The sequence below is a fragment of the Ostrea edulis genome, chromosome 8 (assembly GCF_947568905.1).
Source record: "Ostrea edulis chromosome 8, xbOstEdul1.1, whole genome shotgun sequence".
NCBI lineage: Eukaryota > Metazoa > Mollusca > Bivalvia > Ostreida > Ostreidae > Ostrea > Ostrea edulis.
In genome coordinates this window covers 43,984,876-44,012,690 of record NC_079171.1, presented here as the reverse complement: position 1 = coordinate 44,012,690, position 27,815 = coordinate 43,984,876, and the positions used below count along the sequence as shown (strand labels likewise).

General features: G+C 34.7%; 1 protein-coding gene across 4 annotated transcripts in view; it reads right to left on the bottom strand.

Moving 5' to 3' along the window:
* Nucleotides 1-22,805, bottom strand: part of LOC125661517 (sodium-dependent multivitamin transporter-like) — a 75,870-nt gene extending 53,065 nt beyond the window's left edge. Inside the window, exon 1 of one of the 4 annotated variants that reach the window (XM_048893544.2) lies at nt 22,655-22,805. The gene's annotated coding sequence lies outside the window, so the exon portion shown is untranslated. Of the gene's footprint in view, nt 1-4,391; nt 4,662-5,507; nt 5,716-19,470; nt 19,578-22,654 lie in introns of those variants that run through there. The other 3 variants (XM_048893542.2, XM_048893543.2, XM_048893545.2) reach the window with 3 other exon arrangements.
* Nucleotides 22,806-27,815: the final 5,010 nt, after the last annotated feature.

Below are 27,815 nucleotides of genomic sequence, written 5' to 3'. Positions count from 1 at the left end.
ATTGGTGACTTGTATGCCATTATAGTTAGCTTGCATGTTGATATACTTTTCATGCGTGTTGACGTAATTTATCTTACGTGTAGGGGGCATAAATATTACACCATAATTAAGAACTAGTGAAATACATCAATTACCAGGTTAAGAAATACTCGGCATTGATTGGTCCACCCGGGGGAGTATGGCCTCAGGACCCCACCCCCCACCCACCCCAACACCACCACCACCATTCAATTAGGCGATGTAATGATATTTTTCAAAATAAAAGAAAAGCGAGAAAAAAATTTTTTTCGGTCCTTGTGACGTAATTCCTCTGCATGTATACAATCTACACATTAGAATAGGCGGAACTAGCATGTAATTAAAATACATGTAAGCGGATCTATACGTCGAATTATATCAGCGAATCTAACGTCTGATTAAAATTAGCGAATCTAAGATATAATTAAATATTAGCGAATCTAACATCTAATTAAAATGAGCGAATCTAACATGGAATAAAATTAGCGGATATAACTTCTAATTAAAATAGTGAATCTAGCATCGAATTCAAATAGCGAATCGAAATATCAAAATCAACGAATCTAAAATCTGATTAAAATCAGCGGATCTAACATCTAATTACAACAGTGAATCTAAAATCTAATTAAAATTAGAGAATCAAAAATCGAATAATTTAAAATCAGCGAATCTAAAATCTTATAAAAATAGCGAATCTAACATCGAATTAAAATCAGCGAATCTAAAATCTAATTAAAATATAGAATCTAACATCGAATTAAAATCAGCGAATCTAAAATCTAATTAAAATAGCGAATCTAACATCGAATTAAAATCAACGAATCAAAAATCTAATTAAAATAGCGAATCTAACATCGAATTAAAATCAGCGAATCTAAAATCTAATTAAAATAGCGAATCTAACATCGAATTAAAATCAGCGAATCCAACATTTAATTCTAGTTAGAGTGGCATCTGTATTATATAAGTTAAACATTTCCAGGTCTAATATTTACCAATGGGTGCGTTGTTTTCGCTTTGTTATCGTTAAAAGTTTGAGTAACACATTAACCCACTTCCGGTTTAAACACCCATATCCTATGAAAGAAATACGTGGTTTCCGTTTCTCCTTTCCCGTTTCTTTAATTTCGATTTTTCAAAATATCGAAAACCTCCACCACCCTACAAAATTCCTAGATTTATTTTCGCTTATTAAATGCAGTGTGAAAGACTCACTACCGATAAATTGATCTGTAGTTTTTTTTTATTGCAATATGCGTTGTGAGCCTGATATGAGTCGAATCTACTAAATTACACTATTATCAAATTAAATATTTTTTTTTTAAAAAGTTCGCAGTGTAGTGGGGGTCGCTTTAAAAAAAATGTGGCGACCACCGCTACATTTTTTAAAGGGACTCCCACTAGAAGACATGATTTATGATTTATACTCTACTGTAATGGAAGATAGCAGTCTTAGGTAAGACCGTGAATGAAGGATAAATTAGATCCGCCTACGCAGTTATTCACAAAGAAACAAAAGCAGGATGGGTTACAAAGTGCAAGTGCACTATATATTTGAGGAAGATGAGGAAATCCGAGCGAAACCTGGCATACCATCAAACTCCCGCAAGCTACTGACTGGAAAATATAGTGAGAATGTTAATTTAATTAACTTAATCAAAGTTGTGTTGTGTTTTAAATGTTACAACTCATCAATTTAATATGTTTGACATCATATGATACATGAATATGAGAGAGAGAGAGAGAGAGAGAGAGAGAGAGAGAGAGAGAGAGAGAGATTCTCATAACGTATCAATTGCCCGAAGATTTAAAACCGTAAAAACATAAAAAATATGTCGCGGAAAATAGCTCACTTGTTCAAAAATGACACATCAGACCAGGAAATATTAAAGTTTTGGGGGGTCAAAACAATAACGTCACACGTGAATGGGCGTCTCAGTGTGCTCCCTTAGATACACAGATCGGGCACCTGTCAGCAAATTCTTTATGTATTATGTACTTTAATGAAGGTCAGATTTCACCTGGACGGCCTCTCATTTATCAATCTGACACAATAGCGGGAAAAGGGTCACCGCGGCGACCATAGGCACCGTTAATCTTGCTAAATGAAATATCTCTACACCATTACCGTACGATTTACAAGCATGCATTCCAACGAATTACTGGAAAAAGCGCGCATGTACAGTGTATCAGACGCGGATTTAGAAAAGTTTCCTAGGGGACAGGATTGCGACTAGTTTGAATCTTTCCAGCTCAACATACAAAGGGATTAGGATTTAAAAATTACATTTTTTTCATCCCATAACCCCTCTCTAGACCCTAGACACAATATGCATATTAATCAGAGAAATATTCTTCGACACAGTCCGGTATTCTTATTCTAATATTGTATCTTCACTCTGATATATACATTGTACATGCACGTGCATATATAGTAAAGGATAAATTACTTTGGATTTAAAACAAATACTGCTATATGGATGGAGGGCAGCACTAGGCGATCCAGTATCGTGATAGAAATGACTTTGCATTACTTTACAGACCCTCACAAGAAATCGAATACTTTTTCCATATCGCCGAATCTTGCATCAAGTTTTGGGTTTTTGAGATTTGATGCTCCAATAATCCCACACATTACCGTCTACTAACGGGACAGGTGCTCAAAAGGTATACACAAGTGGAAGAAAGCTGCCAGTACATACACCATCGTGGACGGGGGTCACATAGCTGCAATAATGTAGCCCTCTCTGATTTTTTTTTTTTTTTTTTTTAAGGGAGAGGGCTACAACTCCTTAGGATCTCCGTAATGGTGCAAATGCGGGAGTGATTCACTCCCGCAACATTTGCGCTCATTCTAAACATTTCCTGACTTTCTTTACGTAAATAAAATGATATTCTATGTTTCTTAGTCAATATATAAATTTACAACCTGCAACTTTAGATTTGTGAGGCTCTATTCTACCGTTTTCAACAATTTCGATAAATCCCAGTTTCTCGATTCATATTTATGCGCCATGTTTGATGTACTGAAGTTTCAACTTCCGGTTGTCAAGTCATTTGCATATGCCATATAAGGTGGTATTTACATCAATGGACAAGTATGGAGGCGAAAGCTATTTCGTCGGTATTGAGAAGGTTTGAATTTAATATCAAGTTAAAAACCGAACAGCAGAGTGTAAATTCTTTCTGCAACAATATGATTTTCTTTCCTTTGTCGAAGTGGCTCGAGTAACTACATTTTCGCGCTGATTGTCAATGTTTAGGCTTTTCATTAGATCCACCTACGAGATCTCGCGATAACAAGCATGGCGGAGCAGACGAAGAATTTTGCATGCTGTACATTATATTTAATGAAAAACACCTTTATTAGACATGCCCGAGCACAAAGTTGGTACTCCTTTTGGTGTAAACAACATTTGGGACCAATACACAGAGTTTATTATCGGTTATTCATAAAATTATTTTGCACCATTACGGAGATCCTATGGAATTGTAGCCCTATCCCGAAAACGTCAGAATAAAAAAAAATTGGATTGGGCTACATTATTGCAGCTAGGGGTCACACAGCTCATAAGTTTTCAAAGATTTGCTTAAAGGAAAATGTACTACACATATGTTAGATGTGACAAAAGTGCACTCTAATCCCTTTTTTTTTTTTTTTTTTTTTATTATTTTTTTTTTTTTTTTTTTTGCAAAATGAAACAGATGGTACAAAGAATCTGAAACGGAACCATTTTATCCAAACTTTCACGACATGTACAAACTCCAATGATGGCTAAAACAGTACTCTTTGTTCTTGACACCAAGTAGGATCTTTGATGAAAAAGGCGCATGGGAATATTTAACAATAACCGACTTCTTAGATGCTGGTATTACGTACGGAAGGATGAAGTGTACAAAGAATAAAATAAAAAAACAAACAAGAAATGGCTGAACAAAATTGTTTTGAACTTACAGGTGGTCCATGATGAGATGGGCTCTTGTGTATTATTGAACATTGTCAAAGCATGATAAAATATTACAAATGTTATATCAGACCTAGAGAGACGAACGAACACACAGGCTACACGCAGTAACATTACCCATTTCACAATCATTTTGCAAATCAGAAAGAAGCCGGGCATTTGTTCACCGTGTAAAGGACTTGATATGCAACTATGATGGCATGTTCATTGTGCTTGATGAACATGAATTAAAAAGCTCGGATTCAATTTCGCTTTTGCAAATACCAGTAAAATTTCAATATATAGCAAAGGAAATATGATAACCATGGACGGTTGTGGTTCTTAGGTGTTTTTATCATCTCGGATTTAATGAATTTCAATACATCTCATTCAATTTTAAATTACTTTACATAATGAGTTAATACTTACGTTTAATGAACACAATCGTCCTTATTTTTCTTCTACCGCAGTATAGATCTAAGCATGCATTTAAACTTTATTTTTAAGTTTGCTATCTCACTGATATAGCGTAACAGTTGCACGTCTTTATTAAAAACCGATGCAAAAGTAAGTATAAACCTCGACTAATATGTGCTGTCTTGTGACTTCAGAAAATATTTCAATGATATACCATTGTTCTGAATGCAAAATACCGGGAGCACAGAACAGTTCTATAATTATATTCCTGCACATGATTTTTTATTCTTTCTTTCATAATTCCACGTACTGTCAATTCTGTATAGAGTGTATGAGATTTCAGATTGTACATGTTTTCAGTTATACACGCAGTGTTGTGGTGCTGTTCAGTGACTGTTTTTCATACATTAATACGTAGAACATAGTTTGAACAGCAAGAAAAAATAGTGTATTGTCCGTGAAGGGGCACCTGTTTTACCGTGACTGGACCACCGTAATATCAATAAAGGGAAGCGGACGGTAGCAATACAACGCCAAAAGGAACTTGTAAGACTGTCTCACCGGACATAAATCGTTGTTGTCACCTTATTATTACTACGTCATAAAAGAGAGAGAGAGAGAGAGAGAGAGAGAGAGAGAGAGAGAGCGCGAGAGAGAGAGAGCTATGATTTAATTCCATATATTTTTTATTGAGAAAATCAATAGGATCGGGCAACGGACATAACTTATGTACACCCTCTCCCAAATACAATGGTCAAGTACAAAGGTCACAAATGTGGTTGATAACGGGATTATTTGAAGATGTGACAATGTTTTAATGAGGTTTACATGAAAATAGTTAATAATGGGTGTCATTTGAGAGACGCAATAAATTGCGATCCGCTGTCAAGCCTGAATTTTGAATTGTTCATGGATTTTATTAGATTTATAAATCTAAATAAAAGTATAGGTGTAGTGAATTCAGAGAGAGAGAGAGAGAGAGAGAGAGAGAGAGAGAGAGAGAGAGAGAGAGTATGCGTATACCTTTTTTGAGTCTTACATACTCATTAACCTATGTAAGGACATGCGATAACGAGAATCTATTCAACACCTATATATAAAACAACCTAATAGTATTCACGTACGTACCTGTTAAAACAGTATACAAATCCTCTTTCATAAGATACATGTATTTCAAAGTATCGTCTTAACTTTACACCATGCACTATTTAAAGTCAAAAACTTTTACGTTTTAAAACACAAAGAAACCCGCATGCAAGACAGGTATGATGCATATACGAATTGAATGATGTTTCTCGACCATGTTTTGTTAAATGTCCTGAGGTGCCCTCAATAACAAAACATATATACAGATCCGCTCCCGAGATCGCAATGATACAATCTTTGTTTTGGTATTTTCCGTTCTTTATTTCCTCATGACGATAATGGATTTTAAAAAAAAATATTACAATATTTTTTTAAAGCCAGAAATCATATCAATATATTGCCTACTGAAAATGTCCATCAATCTTGAGGGGAAAATCATGTCGCTGACCTGACGGAGTCGATGATCCGCCTATAAGCTAGGTCAATTGAAAACCTATTAGTCTACACCGAGAAGCAAAGTAAACATTGGACAAGCCGATGACCTTGTATTGTATGGTGCCCTTGTATATACATCATACACTGTAAGTTAAGAGTGGATTTTTCCGTAAACCGCTGGTCGTTTCAGATGGTAGTGTTGTGGTTTTTGTTTTACACATTACTTGGAAACTGTAGAGAATATCAAAACGTAAAGTTTCCTGAAAACTGTTTATAGAGGAACATAAAATTTTTGTATATGTACGTTATTTAGAAGCTGTCTATAGAGAATATCAAAACATTCAAATATTGCCGGGGAAACTGTCTATATACACATGTAATATTAAAAACGTTAAGTTGTTTGAAAACTGTCTTTAGAGAAACATTAAAACGTTACATTTGTGCTTTGTTTGGAACATGACTATATGTAATACCAAAACGATACATTGTTTGAAAACTGTCTACTGATAATATTTAAAACGCTAAGTTTAATGGAAACTTTTTGTATATTAGAACGCTCCGATTTAGTTTCATAAAATCAATGCGACCTTAAACCAGAAGAACAAATAACAAAGCATCTGTATCCGCGGATGAATATAGGTCAGGGCTGCGATACAATATTAACTAACACTTGTTGTGATAAAGAATTCATTGATGTTTCACTGCCATGAGAGAGAGAGAGAGAGAGAGAGAGAGAGAGAGAGAGAGAGAGAGAGAGAGAGAGCACATACATATTGGTTAGTTTTACTTTTATATGCATTATTCATAATATTATCTGTATGTAACATATTTTGATTAATATTGATAAAGAAGATTTATCTATGAATGGAAAAAAAATACCACACATTTTATTTTAGAACTTTAAGAAAACAACCAAAACATACAGATTTATATAAAGAAAAATATAAACACATCAAAATATTAGTACAAAATATCAGTAAACGAATAAAAGAATCTCTTGCCTGACAAGAAATGATGTAATTCCATTTTCTGTAAGCATCAATAAGTGAAGGGCGCTGAAGACATAGGAAGGAATTTCTCATTAGCAATAAAGCGGAACATATGCTGCAATCTGCTTTTTCAAGGAAAATACATTTCAAAGGAAAGCTTGTCTATAGCTTTTATTTGTTTTTAAATACTCAACGCGCAGTATTTTCTGTACAAGGCGCAGTAACAAAGCTTATCAACATTTAATTTCGAGGAGTTAGAAGATTATAATTATTGAAACAGAATTCATGACTACCATTTTTGAAAACCCCCCTTGCTAAATGACCTCGTCTTTGTAACCTTGAGTCCCGTGACAAACTGACTGTGTACTGTCCTATGTTAAAAATATTCTCTTCTATATCACGTGAGAGACAGAATGAGTTAAATTTAAATCTAATTTACCGTTTTATGCTTTCAGTGTTTGAGTTCCCCCCATCTACGTCAAATTGATTAAAGGTACACAACGCTCCAGTTTTAACATAGAGGTCCATACCGCGGTATTCAATGAATGAAATGAAACAATTAAACCAAAAAATATATAAAGCAAATATATATATATATATATATATATATATATATATATATATATATATATATATATATATATATATATATATATATAAAACAAATAATTAAAAAACCAATAAAAATAAATTACCAAATACGCATAAAAAATCTACATTGTAGAGATGTAAATGAAAATAGTTTCAAAGACGTCCAATTATACTGATATTTCCTTGGAAATGGGAACTAATTGTAAAAATTGTTTCTTTTAATTTTTGATAGTTTAATATATACTTAAACACTTATATAATTTTTTTTAGAAAAATAAATGAAGGGAAAGGCTGTGGTTTTAAAGCTAAATATCATTTATTGATGACAAATCGTCAAAATTGGAAAATTCTATTAAAATCTGTTTCTTTTGAGACTTTTTGATTGCATCATATTTGGATGGATTGATTTATCCTTAAACAAATTTGAGACAAATCAGGGGAAAAAAAATGAAGGGAAAGCTGTTATTTTAAGGTTAAAACACTGTTTATTGATGGAAAATCGTTAAAAATTGAAATTTTCAATTGAAATCTGCTTCAACTGAATCTCTTTGTTTTGCATATGCATCACTAGATATTCTTTAACAGATACAACAAGTTTAGGAAAAAAAAATTAAATAAAATCTTGTATTTTGAGACTAAAACACCATTCATTGATTAAACATCGTTGAAAATTTCAATCAAAATCTAAGCTACCATTAAAACTTGATGTATCTTTTAAGATATGACAAGTTTACAAAAAATATTGAAGGGAAAGCTGTTATTTGAGGCAAAACCCCATGCATTTATTGATGAAAAATCGTCGAAAATTTGAAATTCCAATTAAAATCTACACTTGAATTGAAATTCCTTTATGTATGGATAATTCACCATACTCTGCAACAATATTAATGACAACAACAAAAGTGAAAGCTATAACCGAAGAACTAAAAATGCCACTTTTGAGTGAAAACCCCACAGAAACCGAACTCCATTTTCAATTCTTTTTTATATTTTCTGCTGAGCATTGTTTACTGCTTTCAAGTTGTTTTCTCTCTATATGCAAATTATCTCTACGTGTAGCACGCGTAGTGTCAGGGATTTTTAAAGGTAGGTTGTTGAACTTTTAATTTCTTTCATTTGTTTTTTTGGGTTGTTTTTTTTGCATCCTTTCACACATGGTATTATGTAATCCCTCTTATATTGCTTCAAAGTGGATCCGTTATATCTTATATCTACACTTCAAAGTGAATGACTACTTTATGTCTGGCTGCAATAATGTAGTTCTCCGATTTTTCGTTATTCTGACGTTTTCGGGAGAGGGCTACAATTCCATAGGATCTTAGTAATGGTGCAAAATATTCTGATGAATAATCTGTAATAAATTCTGTGTATTTGTCGCCAATGTTGTATTCATATTTAAAAGAGTACCGACTCTGCGCTTGGGCATGTCTAATAAAGGTGTTTTTCATTAAATGTCATGTACAATATGCTAAATTCTTCGTCTGCTCCGCAATGATCTCATAGGTGTATATGCTAAAAAAACCTAAACATTGACAATCAGCGCGAAAATGTAGTTACTCGAGCCATTCCCACAAAGAACGGAAAATCATAAGTGGCAGAATTTTTTTTACACTCTGCTGTTCGCTTTTTTTAACTTGATATCAAATTCAAAACTTTTCAGTACTGGCGAAATCGCTTTCTCCTCCGTACTCGTCCATTGATGTAAACATTAATTGATATGAGCATACATGTATGTAAATAACTTGACAATCAAATATGTCGCACAAATATGAATTGAGAATTGGAATACATCGAAATTGTTAAAAACGGTAGAATAGAGCCTCATAAATCGTAAGTTGCATGTTGTATTTTTTTTATTCACTATAAGAATCAAATGTTCAAAACGATCGAAAGTATGGTGGGGGTGAATCACTTCCGCGTCTGCACCATTACGGAGATCCTAAGGAGTTGGGGAGGGCTACGTTTTTGCGGCTGGTCTATATACAAATTCAGTTTCTTTATTTCCGTGAGCCATATAGCTCATTGAATTCACATACACATACATATACAGAGGCAGTACAGTAGATATATAGATATAATACATACAGGAGCAGTATATGGAGAGTGCATAAACTTACATAACGTTATACAGTAATGTCATTGCATACGTAGCCTGCCATGATTCGATTTAGATAAACTTCTATCAATATTCCATAAGAACTATTGCAGTAGTTGAATATTACCAAATACTCAAAAATATTTGTTCGTAATCTCATCAACATAAGAATTGTTGATCACAAAAGAGAAAAGAATAATTGGAATTGAGGTCTGCTTCAAGATGGATTTGATAAGTGTTTGGAAAACATGAGAACACTTTGCGATAACGCGTGTATCATGGGACAGTTAAAGTGACAAGGATGACCCCACTCAATATCAAAGCTATCCATTTATACATAGTTCAGTTACCGTTTTCGATAATTTGATAAAATCCCAATGACTCAAAACTTACACAAACTAAATATCCCGATCACAATGTCATCAAATGTGACAGCGTTGTAGAGGCCTAATGTCAAGATTATAATATACTCAAATGTGACACTGCGGGGAGGCCATTTGTTCCATGAATTACACATACTGAATATCAAGCACACAAAGTCATCAATGTTTGTACAGTTAGATAGTATTGTACGTAAAGAAATTAGAAAATCAATCATTGAAATCCGACCTTTTTAAGAAAATTGTCTAATATGTCCATTTGGCAGAGAGAGAGAGAGAGAGAGAGAGAGAGAGAGAGAGAGAGAGAGAGAGAGAGAGAGAGAGAGAGAGAGAGAGAGAGAGAGAGAGAGAGAGAGAGATTCCAAGTATATACTTTCACAAGGATTAACTTACTCTACGAAACAAAAACCATAACTGCAGCAGTATTTTCCTAATTTATGCAATTACGTGTACCCGCAAAATTGAATTGTTCATTGTATTGGCCAAACAGACAACTCCCTCAGAGATCCTATGTACGAACATTTCACTGATATCAGAGCTGTCAATCAACGCAAACCCGTGTCCCTGCACTTTACATCACCAATCAACACTCAACGTAAACCCGTGTCCCAGCACTTTACATCACCAATCAACACTCAACACAAACCCGTGTCCCAGCACTTTACATCATTAATTGACACACAACACCATAATCAGCTTTGAAGAACTTCGCCAGGATTAAAACAACAGAACAGAAACAATGCATGAAATTTACAGAGTATCATATTAACCCTATTTATTTTTATGTTATGAAATCCCGAGAAAACATAGACTATAATTTAATTCAGATTGTATAAATAACATTTTTAAAACAAATTCTCAAAAATGTACAAACTCTCCGTTTTCATATATTTTATGTCAAGGTCCCGTGGGGATCCGGGTTAGAATGGGTCCTCAGTACCCCCCCCCCCTCCCCCCCCCCCCCCCTGCTTGTCGTAAGAGGCGACTAAATGGGGCGGTCCTTTGGATGAGACCGCAAAAACCGAGAACCCGTGTCACAACAGGTGTGGCACTAGAAAGATCCCTCCCTGCTCAAAGACCGTAAGCGCCGAGCATAGGCCTAAATTTTGCAGCCCTTCACCGGCAGTGGTGACGTCTCCATATGAGTGAAATATTCTCGAGGGGGACGTTAAACAATATTTAATCAATCAATATGTCAATGTCAGCCGCATCTTTTTTAATTCTTTACTTCAATGGACAAATTTTATGTATGATTGTTCTGATAACAACCACGTCACAATCAAAACCGGATATATGCTAAATAAAGGACACGATCGGACATGAGACCTCTATGACCCGCCCTTCATATTCATTCCTATTCCAGTGGTAGTGCACATGTGTATGAATAAAAATATATGATTTACTTTGATATCTTCAATATTGGATGCCTAGCAACGCATTAAACATATCAACAATTAAATTGTTCATTTTCATACATATTTCAAATGCAAAACTCCGAAAGTTCAAATTTTAAAACTAGAATGATAAAAAATGTACCATTTTATCAACTTCAAATAGTACCACCATGTATTTGATCAAAATTTATATATTTCTAAAGCGTTTAATGCTCATGTTTCCATATTTACTACACAAATACTCCTTAGCAACAGTCAAAATTGTGAATATATGCATGCACATGTCATGAAATAAATTCGAAATAAATTTGTGCATTCTCACGATGTGTTGGTGAAAAGAACCTATATGGTTGAAAATGATTCGTCTTCGCCTTTTGAGAAACTCAAAATAAAGTGTTCCAACATATTTGAAAACGATTTGAAGAAACGAAATAAAATTGAAAGAAGCAGGTATTGTTTCTGCAGTCATCTGGCCCAGAAAATGGATGGCTTCATTCATTTTATTGAATATTAGTCCATATGGCGCGCCGTACATGGAATTTAGTGTGGCGTGTATTTAATAATAATAATGATCGGTTTTATATAGCGCTTATTCCAGCTGCTCAAAGCGCTTTACAATACATTATTACCCCTGCAGATCTTATATCAATCTAGAACTTCCTCAGCTCCCTGGAAAGCATACAGTGCAAGCTAATGTTACAGGCGCTAGAACACTAACATTCTAACAATACATTTCACTGTCTATAGCCGGGTATCCCTTTTACACTTGGGTGGAGTGAGGAAATTCATGTAAAGTGCCTTTCCCAAGGACGCAACGTCGGCCCTGCCGCGTCCGGGACTCGAACCCAAGACCTTTCGGTCGAGAGTCTGACAGCCTAACCACTAGGCCACCGACGCCATTTTACGATGTGAGTATGAAATTGTGGCTGACAGCGGTATATATGAATAAGATTAAAATGAATATTCATGACATGTATTTAGCATTTGTACATGTTTTATTGGCTGGGCTGCTTGAGTCGTGTGATTAGTCAGCTTGTTTTAAAAACTAACTAGTCAATTTTGTAGTTATTAGTCAATTATCTGATGTAAGCCCAGCCAATTCATTAGTATGTAAGATTATGTAATATGCAATCTTAATTTGCTAGTCATTTGTTATCTTAATAAATGATTTATTCACACAATGATATTCTTTCTTATATTTTCATTTCTAATGTACAGCAGAACCAAACTGTAAGTTACCAGAATTTGTTTGTCCTTATATTCTTTAGACAAAATTGTGAATATACAGTGTAAATAATACATAGGGCAGTGCGGGATCGTTTAATCCATTCTCATCAAGGTTTAGAAAAAATAAAAGTGTAATCAATATTCTGAAAACAATTATTAATGTGAAAATTTGCATACCAAGTTTTGTAGATAAGTATTGAGTGTTCTTTAGGATTTTTTCCCCAGAACTTGGTAGATTTGCTCTATCCTATAACTTGTTAAGTAGTATGCTGAATTATTGGTACCGGTTAGAAAACATAGAACCCTTTAACAACATAACATCAAGTGTATATATAACATCTAACGAACTTCATAAAAACAACATTCCTTCCTGGTTTAGCTCTATAAATGCAATTCTTACATATCTCCTTGCATATTTATTGCATAAATTCTACAAAAACAAAGAGTGCGTCTGTGAACACTTTTAGGAAACAAGTACATACTGCTCTCAGATCATTATACTTCACCGGACACTAGACAGGAACATCTAAATTCTAAGCTAAGAACATATAATAAGTTCAAACCTTTTTTTTTTTTCAAAGAGAAAATTATTAACTTAGGTTACTGATCGAGAAGCATCAGCAGGTTCAGAATTTTATGTCATAAATTAATCATTGAACCTGGTAGATACAGAAATATACCTGTGCATCTTAGAATATGCTAACGTTGAAATTCTGGTGCTGTGGGTGACGAAATGCATTTTCTATTGTGTTGTGATAAGTTTGGTTTTTGAATGACTATAAATGTTAATGGTGATAGATGAAGGGTGTTCTAATTTCAGTTGTCTACTAGACTTGGATAAATTGATATGGCTGATGAATAGTTCTAATGACTGCTGTGTGTTAAACTCGTTGTGTGACTAGTTCATGTATGGAGAGTCTATATATTATGTACAGGTAGTATATGTATTGCATACACATTAAGGTTTCCTGTCTCATTGTTTTTCCTTTTGGGTGACTATGAATGTATGACTATTCTTGAACTCTAACTTATGGGATGTTTTATTATGTAATGCATTGTGATTTTGCCTTTTGTTTACATCGTCATAACCTGATGTCATATCTATGTCGTATATGGGACCAGTTGCGGTAGCTCAGTGGTAGAGCGTTCGTTTCGCAGTGGTAGAGCGTTCGTTTCGCAACCGGAAGGTTGTGAGTTCGAGCCCCGTTTGTGTCATCGCCGAGTCAAACCTAAGAGGTTAAAATAGGTAGTGATTGCTCCTTCGCCAAACGCTCGGCATTTAGAAGTGAGAATCAAGGGTCTTTCGGATATGACCTTAAAAACGGAGAACCCCGTGTCGCGGCAGGTGTTGTCACATTAAAGAACCCTTACTGCTACGACCCTGAGCGCTAAGAATAGGTCTAAATTTGTGGTACTTCACCTAGAGCTGGTGACATTTCAATGTGGGAAAAGTTCTCAATGGGACCTAAAAAAATAAATAAACAAACAAACAATTAAAACGTCGTGTATTTATTATTTTAATACGCCCTGAAACTGATGTTTATTCTTATCTAGCATATTTATGGTATCTTGTGTTTTCATGTTTTATAATACAATGAGGATAGGTACAGCTTTTAATGTTTTATTTATTTTCTATGTATTATGTGTATAACATTCCCTTGTAAGGTATATATGCATTGTAAAGCACCTTTGAGCGTACATAGTGTATGAAAAGGGTGCTATATAAATATGGTATTATTATTATGTATTGAGCGCCGGCTGATCATTCCTCTGAATGTCAAAGTTACCCAATTTTGATTGATTGTATCTTGCTTAACGTCTCGCTCGAGAATTTTTCACTCATATGGAAACCCAATTTTGAATAACGGTGTATCATGTGACAGTGTGTCGTGTGACGGCGTGTTATGTGACAGTCAATCGTAACTACTCGGATATTCCCGTAACCACAAATGAACCTCGTATGTGGATGGACACCATCAGAGTCGGCTGTCATGTGTACACAAATGTAACTATGACGTCACAGTCGTACGTTACAATATGAAACGCGAGCTTTCAAATGCATCTAAGATATTATGTACATATCTATGGTATTCTACCACTATCAATTTCCACTTATATGTTTATGTATTAGAGTGAATAAGACGTCAATGATGCCAAAACCTAAATCTGTGGTGAAAATCTAAAGAACACTTTATACAAGATTCGGTTCTAGCCTTTTAACTTCATCCACATGCGCGCTTCCGGCAACGAAATGCATCGATTTGATGCAATTCTTGCGCCGATCCACATCCAAGTCTTCTTATCGGTCACGGAAAAGGACGAGGGCGTAATCCGATTGATGTGACAGTGTGTCGATGTGTCATGTTACAGCGTTAATGCGTAATTACACTTTCACAAATGTCTTTATAAGAACTCCATAATAATGTATCGGTATCATCTAACTCGGAATCAACAGTTCCAATTAACCAGAGGTGGAACAGTCCACTATGAAATGATTACTGACTGTCCCCTGCAAAGTTACTAAATGTGCTATAAAGTTATTAAATGTCCCCTGTAAAGTTACTGAATGCGCTATAAAGTTATTAAATATCCCCTGCAAAGTTACTGAATGCGCTATAAAGTTATTAAATGTCCCCTGTAAAGTTACTGAATGCGCTATAAAGTTATTAAATGTCCCCTGTAAAATTACTGAATGCGCTATAAAGTTATTAAATGTCCCCTGTAAAGTTACTGAATGCACTATAAAGTTATTAAATGTCCCCTGTAAAGTTACTGAATGCGCTGTAAAGTTATTAAATGTCCCCTGTAAAGTTACTGAATGCGCTGTAAAGTTATTAAATGTCCCCTGTAAAGTTACTGAATGCGCTATAAAGTTATTAAATATCCCCTGTAAAGTTACTGAATGCACTATAAAGTTATTAAATATCCCCTGTAAAGTTACTGAATGCACTATAAAGTTATTAAATGTCCCCTGTAAAGTTACTGAATGCACTATAAAGTTATTAAATATCCCCTGTAAAGCTACTGAATGCACTATAAAGTTATTAAATATCCCCTGTAAAGCTACTGAATGTGCACTGCAAAGTTACTGAATATGCACTGTAAAGTTACTGAATGTGCACTGTAAAGTTACTAAGTGTCCCCTGTTAAGATACTAAATGTCCCCTGTTAAGTTACTAAATGTGCACTGTAAAGTTATTAAATGTGCCCTGTAAATTTACTAAATGTGCACTGTAAATTTACTAAATGTCCCCTGTTAAGATAGTAAATGTACATTGTAAAATTACTGAATTTGCACTGCAAAGTTACTAAATGTGCACTGTAAAGTTACTACATGTCCCCTGTTAAGTTACTAAATGTGCACTGTAAAGTTACTAAATGTGCACTGTAAAGTTACTAAATGTACACTGTAAAGTTACTAACTGTGCCCTGTAAATTTACTAAATGTGCACTCTAAAATTACAAAATGTGCACTGTAAAGTTACTACATGTCCCCTGTTAAGTTACTAAATGTGTCCTGTAAAGTTATTAAATGTGCCCTGTTAATTTACTGAATGTGCACTGTAAAGTTACTACATGTTCCCTGTTAATTTACTAAATGTGTCCTGTAAAGTTACTAAATGTTCCCTGTTAAGTTACTATATGTGCACTGTACAGTAACTGAATGTGCACTGTAAAGTTACTGAATGTGCACTGTAAAGTTACTGAATGTGCACTGTAAAGTTACTGAATGTGCACTGTAAAGGTACTGAATGGTGGACATAATTATGCACACAAATTCTCAAAACAAACAGAGGTTCATTCTCAGTCATCCGTGAATTGTTTTGTATTCGTTTCACATTGTGTGAACATTTTTAAAATCGTAAAAATATCAATGATTGGATGCATGTTTTGCATTGAGGGTCAAGGGAGAAAGGGGGAAGGATATATTATATATGTGTATGTACTAGGTCAAATTTTCATGCTGGTTTCGATCATTAAAAAAAAGTACGGGTTTTCGAAACTGAAACTATTGTATATTACACTGATAAAGCGACGGAGGAAGTCGCCGTTTATATGAAAACAATTAAGAATATAAGCATTATATTGGGAGTGTCTTTAACCTACTTGCATTGGTTTATAATCAGTTCGCGTAAACTAAGCAAACAAAAAATGTCGAGTTGTCGGAAGAAAACTTTATTAAGGTTTGTCTATACGTGCGTTTATATTTCGTCATACATTTACCAGTTACTAGTGACATATCGAGTAGATAAAAATACCATAAACATCTGCATTGTTTTTGTTTTTTCCTCTTTTTTGTGAATGAAATTAAGAGCAAATGTATGAACGAGCATCTACAATACTACACTTTAATTGACTAAAAAGTTATATATGTATTATGATAACCTCCAGATGCAGCTATTGTGTTTTGTTATTATTCATTAATATGAAGAACATATGAATCGTTAATTGCACATGTAGTTAGATAAATTAATTACGCAAGATACACTGATATAGATAATTAAAGATGCAAAAAGTCCATCAACATCAGCCACTTTCAGAAATTAAGATATTTCAAAATCGTATGTCTTTCACGGTACGACTAGAAGGTTACTCAAGTGGATGAATTTATAGTTTTTATAATGTCCATTGAATTGTGGGATGTCCATTGAATTGTGGGATTGCTAACTTTAAAACACTAAAGAGAAACACTTTTTCTATTCTCTCTAATACCAATAAAAATATGGATTTTATTTACTTCATTTCTGCAAACTAAACTTTGTAGAGAGGAAGACCCTGCCCCCTTTCAGAAGTTGGGGTGTATATGACACCGACAAATATTCTTGAAAAAAGAACGTCTGGTTTGTTTACTCGCCTTGATCTAATTTTCAAAAAAAAATATTTCAGTTTGAAATACCCAACAAGAGTTGAAGTGGTGCTGTATCTTCATTACCAAATCACAGATACTTAAGATTTTTTTAACCAAGGCGCCATTACTTGAGGATAGCAGGTAGGAAAGGCATCCAGTAAATTTACATGATGAAATCTGCTGCGGATCACGAGGAACATGTTGATATCCTTTGACATCAAGACGATGTACGTTTGTTTACACTGAAATTCACAAGGACGTGCCGTAAAACACAGGCTAGAATATATGCTTTCCTTTGCACACGCATTTTATTATCTAGATGACGGTTGAATCGTAGAGGAGTGTATTTCATTAGATCTACCCATTTACGTAATTAGTATAAACACAACACGTTCGGTATTTCATCATTTCTACACGTAATATATATGTATATGGGCATGTAGAGTCAGCGATTAGTTTAGGGGGGGGGGATTTCAATTTTGAAATGCAAAGTTGGTTATTTTCACATGAAAGACAAGATACATGTATGCATGCATATACTGCTCACTCATTTTGTTTCTTTTTCAAATTAAATTTCACGAAAATTACCCCTTTTTTGTTACTGAAAAGATAGCTTTGAAGATGCCCAATATCCTAGTGTGCGATTATCATGTTCCACTAATGATTTCCCCCGTTTTTCCTTGAATTTAATATTTTAATTTCATTAGTAGGGGCTAGGTCAAGTGCGTAAGGGTCCGAAGTCCGAACCCACCATCCTTTAGCGTTATAGAAAATTTAAATACTTTCTTATTTTTATGCGGTTCCGGTTGTAAATTAGTAAATGCTCCGAACTTCGATTGGATAGCTGTAAAAAAAAAAAAATTATACGGTGGTACCCACTTCTAATGGGGAACAAATTCTGCATCCACACAAATATACAATGAATGTATTAATGCATGCTTTAACGTTAGCACTGTCAACTTATTGTTTTCGATGCTATGAAAAAATTTGATTATATTGACAATATGTCATATATAGTTTGGTAATTCTCTTTAACGACATTCGTAAATCTATTTTTATTTTCGAATCGTCTGTTCCATCATAAGTTCCTGTGGAAGGAGAAATATTGCATTATGGGAAAATATCAGTGAACCATGCTTGAACTCTCGGTTTCAATTTGCGCATGCACTTTTACAAACATATATTGAGAAGCAGTATAAGGAAGTATTTTTACCATTATATATACATTGAATGGTGATGTACTTTTACCAACACATACACATTGTATTGAGATGTACTTTTACCAACATATACACATTGTATTGAGATGTACTTTTACCAACATATACACATTGTATTGAGATGTACTTTTACCAACATATACACATTGTATTGAGATGTACTTTTACCAACATATACACATTGTATTGAGATGTACTTTTAACAACATATACACATTGAATTGAGATGTATTTTAACCAACATACTATATTGAGAATCACTACATTCCTGTATTAAGTGGTTTTTATGACACACAAAGTTGATTTGTTTACGCTATATACGTGTAGTCATTTGAAGCCAGTGTTCTAACATGCATAGGAACACGGAATTACAAAGTGCATGTGAATTTATCTTTCAACTTCTAAAGTTTATTGATTTCATTTTTTTTTTTTGAAAGTGATACACACTAGCACTGTATTTTGATATATAAAAAAGGAAACAACCGAAGTAAATCTAAAATGTGCGATGATATATCATCAAATAAAATTAACTTTTTATTGAGATAAGCAAAGTATTCTGATTGCCATCAATCTCATCAAAGAAAAATTCTTCACACTACGGTAATTTAAGATGTCGCGTAGCGATGGTAGGTGAGCGGATCAAAGAATTATTTTGGACTGTCATTTAATTTCTTCCAACGAATGTACGGATGGTGTACCGACGTTTTTAACATCGGAACAAAATCTTCATATTAGAAAGCATAAAAAAAATCTAGTTAAGGTACATCGAGTGTGACTTTGAATTATGAAAACTACATTTAAAATTAAGAAAAAAAAAATACTTACCCTTGTCCTCTAAATAGATGTGAACCCCTCTTTCACTAATATTGCAAACAATTTTGACAATCGATTGATGATGCGAAGATCATCCTATATAGAAATTATTGACGTAATTTCCGGTTTGTAGAACACAAATGTGTGTTCATCTACATTAGCGTTATACTAAAAAGTTATATAGGATATTAACCAAACAAGTCATCCTTGTTCGGCGTGTTTCGAGGTCAATATCTCGCCGTGTTTACAATAAATATCTTTAATAATTTTCACTGAATCTTGTCATTCAGGTTTTCAGAAAGCAGGTCATTAGACTTATGTTCGAAGAATACAGGTTACTGCCCCGTAAATTTCGCTGAAGTGATATAAGATATTTATCAACATCAACTCATCGTATGATTAAAAAGAAGAAAACATTGAGAGACTCCCCACTTCATCTCACTGAAAATTCATAGAGTACAAATGTTCTAGAACCGTCCAGGAAGGCGTTGAGAAATATGCTGTGTGTTTCCAGGAACCTGCAAGAATATTCGTCCCCGATAAATTCGCAAGCATGTGTAATTCACAAGGCTAATTAAATAAGCAAGTGGAAATAAAGATCGAACTGTGACCAATTGCATAAATCCTGTAAAGAATACAAAACTGAGAGAGGGGCAAACACGGACCCCTGGACATATCAGAGGTGGATCAGGTGTCTAGGAGGAATGAGTAGCCCCTATTGCTCGGCCACACTCGCCGTGACCCTAGATCTCGACCAGGCAAGCCGCCGCCAAAACCAGCATGCAACTGGGAATTACATGTACCATACGTAAGACTGCACTCACACCAACGACAGGCTGCATCCGCAAACCAGACCACCGCAACAACCATACATAATTTGTGAATGCTGAACTCGGAAGAGACTGCTTAATTCACTGCAACATTAACCCATTTGTCAATCTCGACCCAGAGTTATCGTTCCTTACACGTATATACACCCCTGTCAACGTCTCAAAATTAGCAATGTTATTCCACATGTAAAGTAACTTTTTTTTTACGGTTAAGAGAAATAAAATGTTAATTTGTTAGACCTACTGAGCTTACGCAATACGAGGAAAATGTATGGCAAGTAACTTAGTGTAGATTGTTTTTATTATTCCCCATCACAATGCATATCTTCCTATATACTGCAATCCAACAATATGCGCATTTCAACACAAATCGATGCTTCTTGTGTCACAGAAAGACTTGATATCTACTCAATATTGCTTTATTTACGTATATTTTTGTAACATATGTCGAGTGAATTTATTGGAGTATATTTACTGTTTTACAAGAATCTTTTTAAATAACTCGAGACGTTGATAGCGTATATTCGAGTTTAGGAAACGATAAGCCTGGATAGAGATTGTCCATTGGTCAGCAGCCAACATCGGTTTTAAACAATGCTCATACTTAGAACAGGCTCTCGCGTATCGAATCAGATGAGAGACATCAACAACATACATAAAAGTAGGGAGTTGACTACAGAGAAGCTGAAATCATCTCATCTGTCACCAAGTATGATGTAAAAACTGAATTATAACATTGACACTACATGTATACTATACATTGTCGTGTTCACCGAGGCATGAACAATAAACAGAATCGCAAATGTACTAGTATGTAAGGTGCTATTACCGAAATAGGTAGAGTGTTCAGCAACTGCATTCCTCAAAGTAGGTCTACCTCATCCCCACATTCAGTTAAACCTTCGTCCCCCGTCTTGCTTACCAAAATTCGGACCTTCTTAATGCAAGAATAAGAGTAATATTTTAGTCTTCACTCTGTGTCATATAAACAAGACCCGAGCATTGTAAATGTTTACAAACAAACAGCTGAAATGTTAATTTTGTAATATAAAACATTATAGGTTTTTACAGACAGAGATCTAACTTTTAAATGACACAATTTACCTAACGATTACTTGAATGTGATACCGGAATATATCATAAATTTAGATCGAAAATCATACATTTTCAAAATTGTGTAAACAATAATATTTGCCTCAATCTTTGCACAACAAATAATCAAATCTCTATAATGAACTTCTGTCCTAATGTATAGCCTTATTTTTGTGAAAACTGTTAAACATATTAGACAGTAGATTTTGATCATTAAAAGTGAAAAGCAAAATTTTAGGGGAAAATCGTAAAGTTGTGCGACTAAAACTCTAGATGGTATGCTAAAACACAGAATGCAGCGGAGTCCTCTCGAGAAGACAAAACTACTAGCATTTTGTGTGAGGCTGACCTCAAATGCACCTCGACTGTACTTACAAAATGCTTCAAATAACCCAATTATTCTGCGACGTTGTATCTGGTTTAATATGGCAAATGATTTTGTGTAAGCATACGAGTAGAATTCCACCATCAATTGAAAGTAAATTTATTCTCATTCAGCACAGATTAACATGGCGTACCAAGTATATACAGTGATTTACATGTATAATGGAATTCAGGGAAAATATCCTTTCAAGGGGGTCTACGCCTATGATAAACTTGAAAAATGTATGCATCCGAGTCTGTTACCTGTCCAATCACAATGCTAATAGTATGCTACTAACCAATTCAATCAGTGTAATAAAACTGTACTGAACTGTCCTGTTGTATATCCGTAGTTTTTCATATTATCCATAGATTTTTTTAAAAGTAAAAAGGCATTATATAAGGATTTAAAAAAGAAAACCATCTCGTCCCGTGGGGATCCGGGTTAGAATATGTCCTCTTTACCCCATGATTGTCGTAAAAGGCGACTAAATGGGGCGGTCCTTCGGATGAGGCCGCATAAACAAAGCCCCGTGTCACATCAGGTGTGGCACGATAAAGATTTTTTCCCTGCTCAAAGGCCGTAAGCGCCGAGCATAGGCCTAAATTTTGCAGCCCTTCGCCGGCAATGATGACGTCTCCATATGAGGGAACAATTCTTGAAAGTGACGTTAAACAATATACAATCAATCAATTGAATTCCCTGTCCGACATTTGTGTTGCCGCTAGATCTTTCAGGCCTTACACCCCGCAGTTTGAGTGCAATCGCAATTCAACAGACATGCCAATGCTGGTGATGATATAAGGTATATCATCGCTATTGTTCCACCAACCAGAACAAATGTATGAGCGACGCACTCTCCGCACTTATCGAATCTACGCTCTTAAATATGAGAAATTGGCAGACATACCCAATAATAACGATGGGGTGAATTCTCCCAGCCTTGTTCCAGCAGACATCCCCAACAATAACGATGTCGTGAATTCTCCCATCCTTATTCCAGCTGATGCCGATGCTCATTATATCAGATGCTGAACAGGTATAAAACAAGCAGAGCAAGCAGAAATTTATGCAATCCAGGTTATATTGCATAGTAGGCTTCTCAATTAAAGGAATTTGCTAAAACCTGATGCAAAAAGCGAAAACAACAAGTCGTCATGTTTATCATTAACATTGATAATGAATCACTTGCATCTCGCAGGGATTCGCAAGACAGCTACCGACGGAGCGAAAACTTGGGAGTTTTTATTACACCATCATCAATGATAAATATTGAGACAAGAGGAATTTTGTGTATTCTGTAACTGGTATTCATAAGATGAAATATGAATGGTGTTGTTAACGTTTGTCTTTTGGGTTCATATGAGTGAAAAATTCTCGGGACGTTAAACAAGATACTATCAACCAACATCTTAAATTATCATAATACCTCGACATCTATGTTAATCATGCTCAGATGATTTCCCAACAGTGTAGTTTGCCTGAAAACCATGTAAATATTTTTTTTACGAAATAGCATGCGTTTTACTTTCCGTTTTCTCCCGAGAAAGCGTCGCATGAGGTTCATGTTAATTTCACATGAGGATCAAGCGAGACACTTTCTCCGTGCATTACATGTAACAGCAAGAGACGCATGGGTCACACCTCTCATATGAGTCACCTCATCGTCGGAAACTAACGGTTGATTACGCTTCGTTCCTCTCTCCATCACCCGTGGGTCCATTCATTTCTATAATTAATCCTATTATTTATCATGTAATTTTTTTGGGGTTGTCTTTCCCTTTAAATACCTCAACATGTCATGTTGTTTAAATGGCAGGATCAAAGGTTATGATGTGATATGTAAGGTCTTGCCATAAATAATCTACCTTGGATATAAACGATGTTGCAATTTCTTAAAAGTTAAACCCCTATCAAGGTCAGAAGCTTAAAACTTTCAAGCGGAAAAAAGGTTTAGTCGCAAGAAAATGCATGACATGGTATTAAAGAGCCATTGAAAAAATTAGTTCACGCTCCAAGGTCAGAATCACAAGGTGAAAGATCATGTATGGAATGTAACGTCTTGCTAGAAGGAATCAAAGCATAAAAGCACTACCTTAAAGGAGAATGGACACGATTTGAACTGAAACAAATTCAAATTTTATTTTTCCATTTTTAATGTTTAGAATGCTCAAGCAAGGTATATCTCTAATGGTCAGCAAAATTTGAATGCCAGTTGTCGAGGTACATGAGAGATACATAGCTCACATTATTTGTTATGTAAACAAAACTCGTGCCATGTTTTTGTTTACATAAGTTATATATACTAGTAAAAGTTAGTTTAAAGCAGATTTTCAATTTAAAAGTTAATTCTAGTATTTAGCACATCTCATTTTGTTTTAAACATGCTTTTTTTCCTATTAAGCAATCTATATGTCACCAAAAACAAGGCAAAAATCTTGTTTACATAGCAAAGAATTGTGAGTGCTGTATCGCACTTGTAACTCAGAAACTGATATTAAAATTTTGACTGACCATTCGAAATACTTTGTAAAAATTAAAAATGGAAAAATAAAATCTGAAAACATTCAGTTCAAATCGTGTCCATACCCATTTAAATAGTTATGAGATACTGAATGTTGACTTTTCTTTAAAGTAAGTTAAAGGTCAAAGTCAAAATGGTAAAAAAAAAAATGGTACCAAAAGAAAAAGTCGTGTCACAAGAAATGCGTATGTGTGCCCTGGACTATAATCACGGGGGACTAAAAAACTTGAATCCACGCAACTTCTAAACATCTGCATTTAGATAGTGTGGCCCTCGTGCTAGCCATTGAAGAGAATTTGTTTAAATTGTTTTTTTAACCTGTTGACTCTGACGTGGAATTTGATCATTCTAAAGAAATGGCCCCTAGCGCCAACATCCGTGGAAGTCGGTAAATAGCTACATGTAGTGTAAAGCTACAGTGTAATGTTCTTTGTTGTTATGTCCGACATTAAAAATAAATTATTTTGATATTATAAGCCTTTTGACACCCTGTCATATTGTCAATCAGCGAACATTCTCTCTGGACTACAATGTATGTATGTATGTGCAATTATCATAAACATTATATAAAAATCCACCTTAAACGGTATTATGTACAAATAGTTTAAACCCATGATATTACAATATTATTATTTCCTGTATATTCACATTTAAAACTTACTCACAGGCCCCCAGAATTGAACAGATTTAAATTTGAACTGCCTAACTATACTTACGTATCTTTATGACTAATCATAGCTCATATAGTGTTGTTGCTGAGATAAAGATTTTGATAAATATTTTTCTATAAATTCGAATTATGGCCTCATCCTACTTCAGGGGGACTCAATGTGAAGAAACTTGAATTTGCTCTACCCAGGGATGCTTGCATATCAACATGAATAATCTGAATTATTTGGTCCTGTTCTTGAAGAAAGGATTCTAAACTATGCCGCCACATATCTCCCTATTGTTCTCTCATCCTACCCCTGGGGACCCGATTTGAATAAACTTGAATCTGTACTACGTCAGGAAGCTGTCATGTGAATTTCAAGATTTCTGGCACAATGGCTCTTGAGATTTTCCCTATATATCCGAATGTAAAACTTTGATTCCATATTGTGGCCTCACCCTACCTCGGGAGAAAACGATTTGCACAAACTTGAATATATTCTAGAATTAAATTCTAACTTTTTCTGGCCCATTGTTTCTTGAGAAGAGTAATCCTTTTATACATGGGTTTGGGTGTAAAACAACCATCCCTTATAGTGACTCCTTCCTACCCCTGGGTACCAGGAATTAAACTAACTTGGATCTACTCTATGTCAGGAAGCATTTATGTAAATTTCAACTTTCCAGCTCAATGATTCTTGTAAAGATTTTACTATACATATGTACATCTGCAGGTAAATTTTGGTATCCTAATATGCTCATACCCTACCCTCGAAGGCCTATGATTTTGACAAACTAGAATCTGCAGTAAGTCCCAAAACGTTCATGTAAATTTAAACTTCTCTGGCCCAGTGGTTCTTGAAAAGATTTTCAAATGCTCCAACACTACATTGAGGTTTTTGTGATTATCTCCCTTTCGAAGAGCTTACATTCTCTTCACCCAAGGTTGATTTGTACCAAGTTTGATTGAAATTGGCCTAGTGGTTCTGAAGAAGATATGAATGTGAAAAGTTTACGGACAGACATACGACCAGAAAACATCAGGTTTGCTTAAAAGTATGTGGGGAGGGCGAGGCAGGTCGCCTTGGCTATACGTTCCTGCTTCTCTGATAGAAATTTATCATGTTCCATTTCAATAACCTAAGTTACCTACTGTTGGTGAACACGACAGCTTGTCAAAATCGACCTTTATCTACTGACTGTATTCGTATTCTTACATAATTTGAGCACATGGTGCGAAGATTATTTCAAAATAATGTTGTCCAACTATGATCATAATTTTGATAATTTAAGACATGCAAATATGAAATAAAAATAAATTTTATCTACAAGTAAAACCTGCAACAAATGTTCAATGAGATCTGTCCATCGTCTGAATGGTTGTTTGTCTGTTTCATTGTGATGTTAATTTGAGCAAGGTCAGACAATTTTTTCCAAACGATATATATACAAATGTACTGATTGTTTTGTTGTTTTCATTGTTGTTTTTGTTTCTTTTCATTGTTGTTTTTGTTTCTTTTCATTGTTGTTTTTGTTGCTTTTCATTGTTGTTTTTGTTGCTTTTCATTGTGGTTTTTGTTGCTTTTCATTGTGGTTTTTGTTGCTTTTCATTGTGGTTTTTGTTGCTTTTCATTGTGGTTTTTGTTGCTTTTCATTGTGGTTTTTGTTGCTTTTCATTGTTGTTTTTGTTGCTTTTCATTGTTGTTTTTGTTGCATTTCATTGTTGTTTTTGTTGCTTTTCATTGTTGTTTTTGTTGCTTTTCATTGTTGTTTTTGTTGCTTTTCATTGTTGTTTTTGTTGCTTTTCATTGTTGTTTTTATGTGATTTTTGTGTTACAGTTGTTGTGTGTTTGTGATTGATTTTTACTTGGGAATTTTTGTTGCGATTATTTTTGTTGTTGTTGTTTTGTTTGTTTGTTTTGGTATGGATGCTATTTTTATGCCACGATTCGTTTTAGAGTCTTTATTGTTAATTCCGCTGTTATTGTTGTTTGTTGCTAAAATTGTTTTTGTTGTTATGTTTGCTTTGGGGAATTTTTTATGATACATTACCGAGAATACACAATGTTCTCACTCAAGTGATGTGCAAGCAAATTTCTTCATGACTTACACCTCTGCATTGTCACGAGCAACAAAATCGTCAATCGACACCAGCTGATAACCTCTCACTGTCGTTGACACAGTTTTAGATGACATCTTGTGTCTATGTATGTCTCTTTTACATGGTCAGAATATTAAGAAATATCGAAAGACAATGTATAAGCTGGGAATCATTAAGTTAAGGAGGTATGCTACACCAGAGAAATTTGATGTAGATGAAAAGTGGAGGATATGTACAACAATATTTTGAAGTTGAAAATTTTCAAATTTACTTTATTTTGTCAAAAAAGACAGTTTTAGTAGAAGGTAATCTGAAAAAAATTTAAAACCCCTGCTGGACTCGAACCTGCGACCTACATTTCAGCAGTCGGTATTCTAACCTACTGAGCTACTCGGCTAGGTATTTAAATGGAAAAGGAAAAGACAAATATTGCTGATATCGATTTTTTCATCCATGTTTTTAAAGGAAGTCAGCCATTATGACGATGTAGAGTACTACCTTAAGAAAAAGGTTTCTTCCCTGTCTCATTTAGCATTTTCTTTGATATATAGACGTTACCACTTGTAGGTGAAGAACTGCAATTTTAGACATATATATGTATGACGCTTAGAGTCGTAATAGTGAGAGATCTTTACCGTGCCAACGCCTGTCCTGAGATGGGTCCTCCGTTTTTAAAGTCCTATTTCAAAGACCCACGACTCTCCCTTTGTAAAGCCGGGTATTTGGCGCCGGATAATTCACTTCATAGTTCTACGTATCAGAATTACAGCGGCGATGGCAAAAACGCGGTGCTCG